This window comes from Ambystoma mexicanum, chromosome 6p (assembly GCF_040938575.1).
Source record: "Ambystoma mexicanum isolate Mex_15411 chromosome 6p, UKY_AmexF1_1, whole genome shotgun sequence".
In the NCBI taxonomy this organism is placed as follows: Eukaryota; Metazoa; Chordata; class Amphibia; order Caudata; family Ambystomatidae; genus Ambystoma; species Ambystoma mexicanum.
The window spans coordinates 664995240-665004818 of NC_090935.1; the positions used below are offsets into that span (position 1 = coordinate 664995240).

The 9579-nt window shown below is 43.9% G+C and overlaps 1 protein-coding gene across 2 annotated transcripts in view; it reads right to left on the reverse strand.

Moving 5' to 3' along the window:
- The window catches only part of ANKRD34B (ankyrin repeat domain 34B), a 265212-nt gene extending 256004 nt beyond the window's left edge, over nt 1-9208 (reverse strand). The window contains exon 1 of one of the 2 annotated variants that reach the window (XM_069627548.1): nt 8941-9208. The gene's annotated coding sequence lies outside the window, so the exon portion shown is untranslated. Of the gene's footprint in view, nt 1-8615 lie in introns of both variants that reach the window. The other variant, XM_069627547.1, reaches the window with a different exon arrangement.
- Nucleotides 9209-9579: the final 371 nt, after the last annotated feature.

A 9579-nucleotide genomic window follows, 5' to 3' on the forward strand; every position in this document is an offset into this window, starting at 1 on the left:
TAGCTATAGTACAAGGGAGGCTTGTTTGCTAAGCTTTTCAAATTTAAGGGTTCCCCATTTTGTATCAATTGATTCCGATCACACTATTGACACCATTAATGAGGGGTCAGAACTGTGAAGTGGTCAACTTTGAGATGTTTTTTTTCAAAATATGTCATATTTTTAAGTCCAAAGGTTTGATAAACGCCTCACTATCCCTACCCTGACGTGGATTTCCCTGCCTAAAATAAACTAAAGGAAACACTCTAACAAAAGGTTTCTGTCCCTCACACTTACACATACAACTTAACAAGGAAACATATGGCAGTTCCAATATAACAAAAAAAAACAGTTATGTTCACATCGTGGTAACTGTTTCTCCTTATAATCCGGTTAGCTCCCCTTCCCCAGATTCAAACAAGATCTTGTTCAATAGTTTTCAAAAAACGATAAGAAACTCCTGTCTCTCAGCAAAGTTCCAATAAAGTTATTTTGGTCCAAACTTGAACTCTACCAACAGTTCACAATGTTCAACAAGTTTCTCTTCTTCCCACTTGTGACAAGGAGTTCAATACAACTTGTCATGAAACAAGAATACCTCCACAGTAGGATTAACAACAATGTCTTTGTCAGGATCTCTCTGCAATAGTTTGCCACAATAACAACAGTGATTCTACCACTTCTTTTTCAGTACTTCGCACCACAGTACTTTAACAGCTTCCGCATGGTCCACTCACCTGCCAGATCTACTACTACAAGATCCTTTGCCCTGGCGAATTCTACTGCCAGGACCAACAAAACTACTAACTACTACAAGTACTTCTGTAGTAAAGGGTTGTTTCCAACAATTTAGCAAAGGCTTTTGCTTCACAAAATGAAGTTTGACTACTTCTCTTCTTCTGGGAAGACAAGAAACACATTGATGCTGTTTGTTACACGCTTGGGATTGCTACATGCAATGCAGGTTATGCTGCACTCCTCCTGAATATCTTCTGTCAAAAGGAGAGCCTTTTTGTCACTCTTGTTCCCCACTTCCACATTAACCAACTGATGACAATGGTTTTCTTTCACTCTCACAATACTTTGGGCTTAGTGAGTTTAAGCCAGTTGCTCTTATAGCCTCTTTTACCCACTGGCCATAAGATTTACAAAAACTTGGATTCTTAATTACACTTGCATGGCTTTGGCAATGTTGGTTCTTGTTACCTTTCTTGATATAATTCTGTTTTGGCTTTGGCAATAATTATTTGTATGGTTTCTCGAAATATTGCCCTTTCGTGTTGCTGCCAATTATTCTGACACACATAAACACAATCTTAACTTAAGTTCTTATTCTGCCACCTTCTATGTAAGTCTGCTTGGTTTTCAAAAGGATTATTAGTCTGCCTTATATCTGTTCGGTATTCAAAATAGTGTGTGTTTGGCTTCTTCATGCTTTTTATATTAGGCCAATATTTACTGCACCTACGCTTGGCCAGTGGGAGGCCACGGAGCGCTCTGGGGTCACAAAACTTGTGTGAACTCTTTGGGTCTGGTGTGTGTGTCCATTCGCCTCGCTGCCCCCAGGTCTTCTGCTTCTGCTGTTCTGCGCAGCACAGAAAACTACTTCCTCTGGTTTTCTGCGCCCCGTGCCAGTTGGAAAAGGAGCACTCCTCACTCCGAAGGCTCTCCGGTGCTCACCTGCCACCGGATCCTGACTTACTTTGATGGAAGCTTTTAAACTGCATGCTTCCCGTTGAGTGACCTCTGCAGCTACAGTCTGCAGAGAGAAAGCCGGCAAACCCAACGCTTCCCGCTGCACAACCTCTGTAATTAAGGTCTCGGAAAGAAGAAACTTTCTCAGGACTGGCAGCTGTTCAACACACAACGATGGTCCCTGCATCTCTTCTCTCCTCCAGCTTCTGCTTCCACTGCAACGTGGAGGTACCACGACTGCTCCACCTCCTGCTACTGCTACTGCTCTCTATGGCCTTCACCTGATTGGGCCTTTCGTGCCTCCCAGTCCCCCTCAGGTGGGTGTCATTAACACTGTTATGCTGCAACTTTCTGTGCAGTGGCTCTGCAGCCCGCTTCTTTATCCCAATCACAAGGTTCACATCATCTTTTCTCACAGCTTCAATTTTACAATAAGCCATTAGGATAGTGGGGTCTCAGGGAAAGTTACAAAAGTGGTTTTCCCATTCCTGCTGACCTGCCTCTCTCCTCATGTGAACGTCCTGCAGAACACCACCCCCAGGATCAGGATCAGACAGCGTCTGCCTTCCTCTGGCCACATGGGATGAGTCCCAGGCCAGGTTTTTGACCGGAATTATCTCTGATTCAGCACACTACACTCAAAAGACCTAACATTGATAACTCAACCAAAGCTACCATTAGGTTACACAAGTAGCCTAATACCAACAGAATATTGATACTCATGACAGAAATCATTTAACAATGGAAATATTGGGTAGGTGGAAGAGATCTGAAATCCCACAACCCACACCCATCCTTCAACTTAGGGACCACCAAATTAGAAGCAAGCCACGGAGGATATCGAAATCTGGAGCTTCTTTTTCAATTTCTCGAAGCCCCACATGCCTGCGTCACAGTGTATCTAGAAACACCAGCACAAAGAACCAGGGTTCTTCCTGTCCATACTCATCAACACTTCCAGGTTTTGCATCTTGCCTCTCCCTGCCTTCCCAATAACTTTCCTGCCCCTCTCTTACAGTACCTAGCCCGAAGAGTCCACCAAAATGGGTTTCCTTTATTAGACCACTTTACATTACTTTGGCTGTTTGTCTGCATTTAAGAACTGAATTTCAGATCCTAAACAAAGTGCTTTGTCATAATACTCATAAATAGTCAGGAAGAATATCTGGCCACAATATAAGGAATTGAATGCAGTGATTCTAAATGGGAGAGAGGGAGTAATATATATAAAATAGCTCATATCTTTATAAGAATGCCAACCTCCAATATTTGCATATATTGTAACGTAAATGAAAAGAGTGCAGAGGATGTGCTTTTTTCATTCGCGCTTCTTTTAGAAAGGCACGGGTCACTTTATTCTCAAAGATGACCTGCGCATTTCTTGGCGGCTGTTCGGCAGCCCAAAAGATGAGCTGGTTGGCCTCTTTGCATATATTGGCGTCGGGAGCGTGCTCCCTACACCACTGTATGGCAGGCTCCATCACCCACGTGGCTGCTGGGAGCTCATATCATGAGTTACTGTGAAATGCAAACAAATAAAATGGCATGACAGGCTCACATATGACCCTGTCATAATGTGCACACACCCTGCGCCTGTTCCCAACAAGCGTTAGGGAATATGCCACAATTCTGAGCTTTCCAAAGCGCAACCTATTTGTGAATTTGAGAGGTGCATTGGAGTGCGTAGAAATGCCTCTTATTTGTACAAATGTGAAAACGGGGTGGGAAAGGGCATCTGAATGTGCTTATCTGTGAAGCTCACTGTGAGATGCCCTTTGAGAATATGGCACAATATTTGTTCTTAGCTCATCACTTGCTCCCCAAAAAATGTGTAAGACTTTGGACAATTGAAAGAGAAATTAAAGAATATGAGAACCATCAATATACCCTTAATTACCACATTCAAACAATGTGTTCAAAATCATGTTTCAAATAAATAACCACACTTGTATTGTTGGAGACACTCTTAATTCTTCACAGCTATCGCTCTCCACCTTTTGTGAATATGCAAAGGGTCCTTTGGTGAGATATTTATTTATTTATTTTAAGCTTTTTTCCTGTCCCAGGGATATCGAAATCAATGACAATAATACATATCATTACATCATGCCAAACATACTATCTCTCAAACTTTTCAGTGATCCTGGAGTTTAAACAGTTTAGCAAAACAGTAGACCCAATACGACTAGGGTGGCGTGTAGATGGCTCACAATCTTCAACATTGCTCCTTCCATTGCTCATATCTCTACATGATGAGACATCCCCCATACATAGTGCCCCTCTCCCCTACCTGCTCTAACCGTACCCCAAAACAATTCGACTTTTCATAGTATAGAATCATTCTTTAATAGCATTGGTTTACAAAAATAGTGTTCTCTGTCCTTTACCAATTTGTAAAAAGGCAACCAAACATTGAGAAATGTATGGTAACTACCATTTGATAGGGTGTACATTTACTCCATGGCCATGGCCCCTCAAATGTCCACCTACAATAGAGCTAAAATCGACCCCTCTGCATACTTCCATCCTGGGGCCAAAACCATTCTAGCCGCGGCCAGTAGATGATTATTATTATAATTATAATTAATATAGCATAATATCTATTATCACAGACTGAAGACATCAGGGATCTCTTTGCCCCAAGAGGGTCTATGGAAAACACGTTTAGAACCTCAACCGACCCTAAAGAAGATCTGAAGCATAAATTCATTAAATTAGAAAAACTTCAAAAGAAATTAACAAGTTTTGGGAGAAAACCACCATAACAATATGGAGACCAGAAGAAAATCCCGAGAGGACTAAGGATCCTAATCATCCCAGATTTCGAAGACCCAAAAGATGCAGATTTAAGGGACCAATGAGAAGAAAACCTTATCCACAGTTCCACCACCATGATTCACTTACTAATTGAACATGGTGAAAGAGCACATGCGAGACTCAAGGCATAAATTCATTTTCAAAAATTGATTAGCAGAGTTTGCTCATTAAAATGTTTTTGATTAGCAAACAGACCCATTTGATTATCAATTGTGTACTAATATTGTTAATGTCACTGGATTTCATTTGTACCGAAGACATGAAATGAGCAACAATACAGCAGTTTTGCTTACCGCTGAAATAAGACATTTGTGAGAAGAGTTAGGCCTGGTAAAATTCTTTAAACTTCAGCTAGAACTGCATGTCGGGTAACTTAGTTACCTATTCAACCTAAGAGAAATGCACTCGACCCATAGCAACGGAGGACAACAAATGCATAATGTGATTTCTGTAAAATGGTGCATGTCACTACAAACCCACTTTATGTTTGCCACACTGCTGCCACGCAGAGTCCAGCCATGCACAGTGAACGTTTTATTTAACATTTACTGCAAACAAATTAAATGTTAAATAAAAGTTTCAAACATCTCATGTAAATGCTCCTCGCCCTTCATAAAATCTACTTGACTGTGTGGGCGTAATGACTTTGCACGCCATAGATGAGTGTCTGTAAAATGTAAAAGGTTAGCTGCATGAATGCACACAAATAAATAGGTATGATAAAAAAAAGGCTCTGAAAACAGTTTGGCCAGCTGTCTCCTGCTGGTGGTAATATATAATACAATCATAAAGCAAAGCGAGCTCTAGAGGCTAACTACAGTGTTTGGTATTGCAGTAGATCTGTAGATCTACAGACTGGATGGAACTATTGATCACTACTTTGCATAAGCATTACGTTTGCTTTGTGTATTTATTATGTAAGAGGAAAGAAAGAGACTAAGCAGAGTGGATTGCGTAGCAGGCAGAGAACTCGCCAAACTAGGTGGAATATTGTAGTTTGTGGTCATCCCACTTTCAGGGTACATGGTATAAACCAACAGGGTGATAATATAGAATATCAAGGAGTATGGGTTTGATCGTGGGTTGAGCACCAGTTGCAAGATGTATGCAACCTGCAGGTTACAGAAGTAGGTTTGACATTTAAAGCATTTGATCATGTGATAATGTACATTTTCAAAACTTCACTAGTCAACATGATGCATCTTCCCCAAAAAAATGAAATATAGTTTACATTATGAAATTCAGATACACTAACCTAAACTTTACTGTAAAGCATGGATCGATGCAAGGTTTTACAGTCTCAATACTGTATTTATTATTTAACAACTTACATTTTAGGGATGGAATTGCATGACTGTCTTTTTAAAAGATATAAAGTTGACGCATACTTGTCTTTACCAGACAGGGTATGAAAAGCCTAATAAAAGTGTCATCCCAATTACTTCTGGTTTGCAATTATTTGAAAAAAGAATTCTTGCACTCCTAGAGATGCATTTGGCACTTAGGAGTGGAGGAGAGGATTACTGCTGCCCTCCATTGGCACTTGAAGTGAACAGAGAAAAGAGGGTGAAGAGAGCACCGGTGGCAAGAGAGGAATGCAGGGCGAGCTGTGCTTTCATTGAAGAGGGCAACTTAAATAGCTAACTTTGCTACACAAGTGTTCATTTGATTAGCAAAACGACAGAATTGCATAGCAAATTGCTATGCAACACTGCTTATTTTATGCCTTGGAGAAGGTGATACTAATTGATGAAGCCAAAATGGAAATTGAAGAATACGACGGACCAAGTACAACCAAAGAAAAGAACTACAGAACCATGTACAAAATACTAAAAACACACCAAGACGAAGTGAAAATGAGGAAACTCCATAAATTCTTCAGAGACGGCAAAGACTACCGGGAGGATAGAGTCTTCACCTACCAAGCAAAATATGACCAAATCAGTAACAAGTCTCAGGAAAGTACCCCAAAGAGCTCACCGGCAAGCTCTGATCAGGAAAGTCAACAAGAAGAAGCACAGAACAAGGAACCAACTACCAATCGACTCTCTTTTTTAGAGCAGATAAAGCAACACAAAAAAGCAAACCGGACCAAACCCTTACCAACAACAAATGTACGGTTTGCGGTATCTTTGACAAATACAGTGACCGTAACAGGCGAAAAAGAGGTGGAAGAACAGACAAACAACGCAAGTGAGTTAGAAGAAGAAAGAGACCAGCGACTCACAAGATCCAAGACACAGAAACAAGTGGGGCAGGGAAACAACACAGCCTAGTCATGAACCTATCAGACAAACAAGTGTCATCAACAGAGACGCAAGTACTAAACAAAGGTCTCTCTTTTTCTCCAACTAGCTACAATAACTTTGTGGCCACATAAATAGACTTGTTCAAATTCACACTAAGACTTAAACTAACAACATTTTTTGTGACTAAACCAATGACTTACAAGGCACAAGAACGCAAAGAACCAACAAGTACCTTAACCTTTAGGCGAACTGAATGATATTTACTTGCTGTCAACATTGGATGAAGACAATGCTAATAGCAAAAGAGAATGCATCTAGAAGCAGTCCGGATTGCCACAGGAATGGAGTTCTTGAGAACCAAAGGTACGCACCATACGAGAAGCACTTGGATGGTTGTTGTATGCAGCACTGGCCAATGGGCCGACTCTCGCCGTGTCCAAGATCCGGCATCAGATGTCAGCCAGATCTCGGGGACCCGGCCTGAATGCTAATCATCGCTGCACTCCTTCCCCATGTCACTGAGGCGTCTTTGATCCTCTGCGAACCTGGGGGATCAGTGCACAGAGCAGATTAGACCACCGAGCCCCCCAGTTTCTCCGACAGACAAAGACGCCTCAGGCTCTGTGATCTAATCTGCTTTGTGTGAGTGCACACGAAGCAGATTACATTACCGACACCCCAGATTTGCGTGTAGCCCCCAGCTTCACGTAGGGGCCAGGTTAAGAAACGCCTATGGACCAGGTTAACACACGTGAAGCTGGGGGCTCGGTGAGAGGCTGCTTTTCCTTGAAACAGATTCTGGTATTTGTAGTCGCCCAAGACGGTGGTGGGGGTTGGGGGGTTTGCCTAACATATTTCAGCAATGATCTGCTTTATAAAAGATGGCTTGAAAAGTACACATAGTGAGCTATGCACACAAATATATAAATCATTATATTTATATATTTGTGTGAGTACCTTTTAATGTAGCAATTATAACATGTGTGTGGGTGCACCACTGCTAAAGAATTGATTTAAAGTGGAATTGATGTACAGGGTGGAGTTTGGGGAAGAAAAGCAGCATGAAAGAAATAGCATCATTTTTATTAAACTATTATTTCGAACATTTTCTTTGAGCGGAGTTCAACTGCCAGCTCCACTCCCTCAGAACTCCGCCTCCTCGGAGCTCCACCCCCACCCCGGCCCTTGTGGCATCCCCCTTCACATGTTTTCCATTTCCACCGCTGGTTGTATGCCCCCATAAATTGTATGTGTTATAAATTACATAATGTTTCAATGTATAGATAAATAGCTAGAGAAATAGAGATGGATACTTGGATGGATGGCTAGATAATGCATGTGTAGCTATCCTATAGAAATTCATAGAGACACCGAAATGTGCATACATGATTCGATTATGTCGTTTGATACAATCCGCATCTAATACATCCTTTTAGCAGTGCCATTTTAAACAGTTTTTAGTGTGGTATTTCGACTTGCCATAGACCAGTCTGTCTCCCGCATCTGCCTTTCCAAGCACTGCGTTATTCTTCTGTGAAAACGTATAAAGTCCCCATGCTCTGGATTACTCAAATCTGCGCTGCAGCAGGTGTCACGAGAGCGGGAGCGAGGCAGCCTCGTCAGGGCCAGGTCGACAGGGGCAGTGCCAGATGTTTCCCGCCAGGGGAAGCCGAGTCCCACAGTAGATCCCCAAAACGGTGTAGTAACTTAGGAACAAAGTTCACTCGAGTGACAGACAGCTTTTAAAAAGCCCAACAGGTCAAGTCTTAGGAGGGCAGGCGGGGCTCCTGTACTGCGCTCCAGCTCGCCCATTCACACCAGCAACGCTGCCACTCAAGGTGAAAGCGATTACAGCCGCGCTAATGGACCACCTACCTCGTCTCCCTACAGGAACGGATGCGGCCGGAGCTGCAGGGATGATGCGCGAATGCCAGAGGGCTGGCGGTCCATGGGCTGTGTGGGAAGCAACCCTCGCCTCGCTGCTGCCGCGGATGGCGCTGGTCTGTGCTCGCGCCAGGTGTGCAGCTGACCCCCTGGTGACTCCTGCCGTTGTTTATTATTTACGCACAGTACATGCGGCGGGGGTGGCAGCCTCCTACTCGGGTGTGGAGAATGCAGCGCCGCTTCCTAAAGTGCTGGAGCCTGTGCAGCCTTCACCGCCCCCACATCCACCACCCCCGCTCGGCGCACAGGAACCTACCGCTGGCCCGCCCGGGGATGCTGCAGAGCAACTTTGCGGCACCGGTGGGGGCTGCAGGCCCTGGCCCCGTCGTCGACCGGCTCTGGGGATAGTTGGAGAGGGAGATACGGAGCCTAGGGAGGTCGCCGCTGGGGACGCACAGCTGCGCAGCACAGGTGCGAGCTGGAGCCCTGTTCCAAGGTTTGTCGCCCACGCAGAGGCTGCAGCTTCAGCAGCAGGAACGCGTGGGAGAGGCGCTTACAGGTGTCCAGGGGAAGCGGAGATCTGCAGCCACGCGCCCACTCCCTGCGTGACAGCACCGCAGCGCGGCTCCGAGCCTCTAGAGCGAGCCTCCAGAGACCCCCACTCCAGTGGCACGACCCTCTCATTTTAGCCATATAGTTACTTGGGTCCGAATGCTATAATACAATCCGGAGTTCACTGCACCAATGTGTCCATTTCAGGGTAATACCAGCAATGCGTTGAGATATGAGAGCCACCTCTATTGATAAATATTGGATGCGTGTTTTGTGTATGTTCCTGGGCGATAAAATGGGCCGGTCCTGCGTGCATTTCTGGGCAGAGGAAGGGGTTGGGGTAGTGTTCATTTTCAAACAAGTGCTTTTGTGTGAGTTGACCACCAACGTTTTCCCTGCCTGC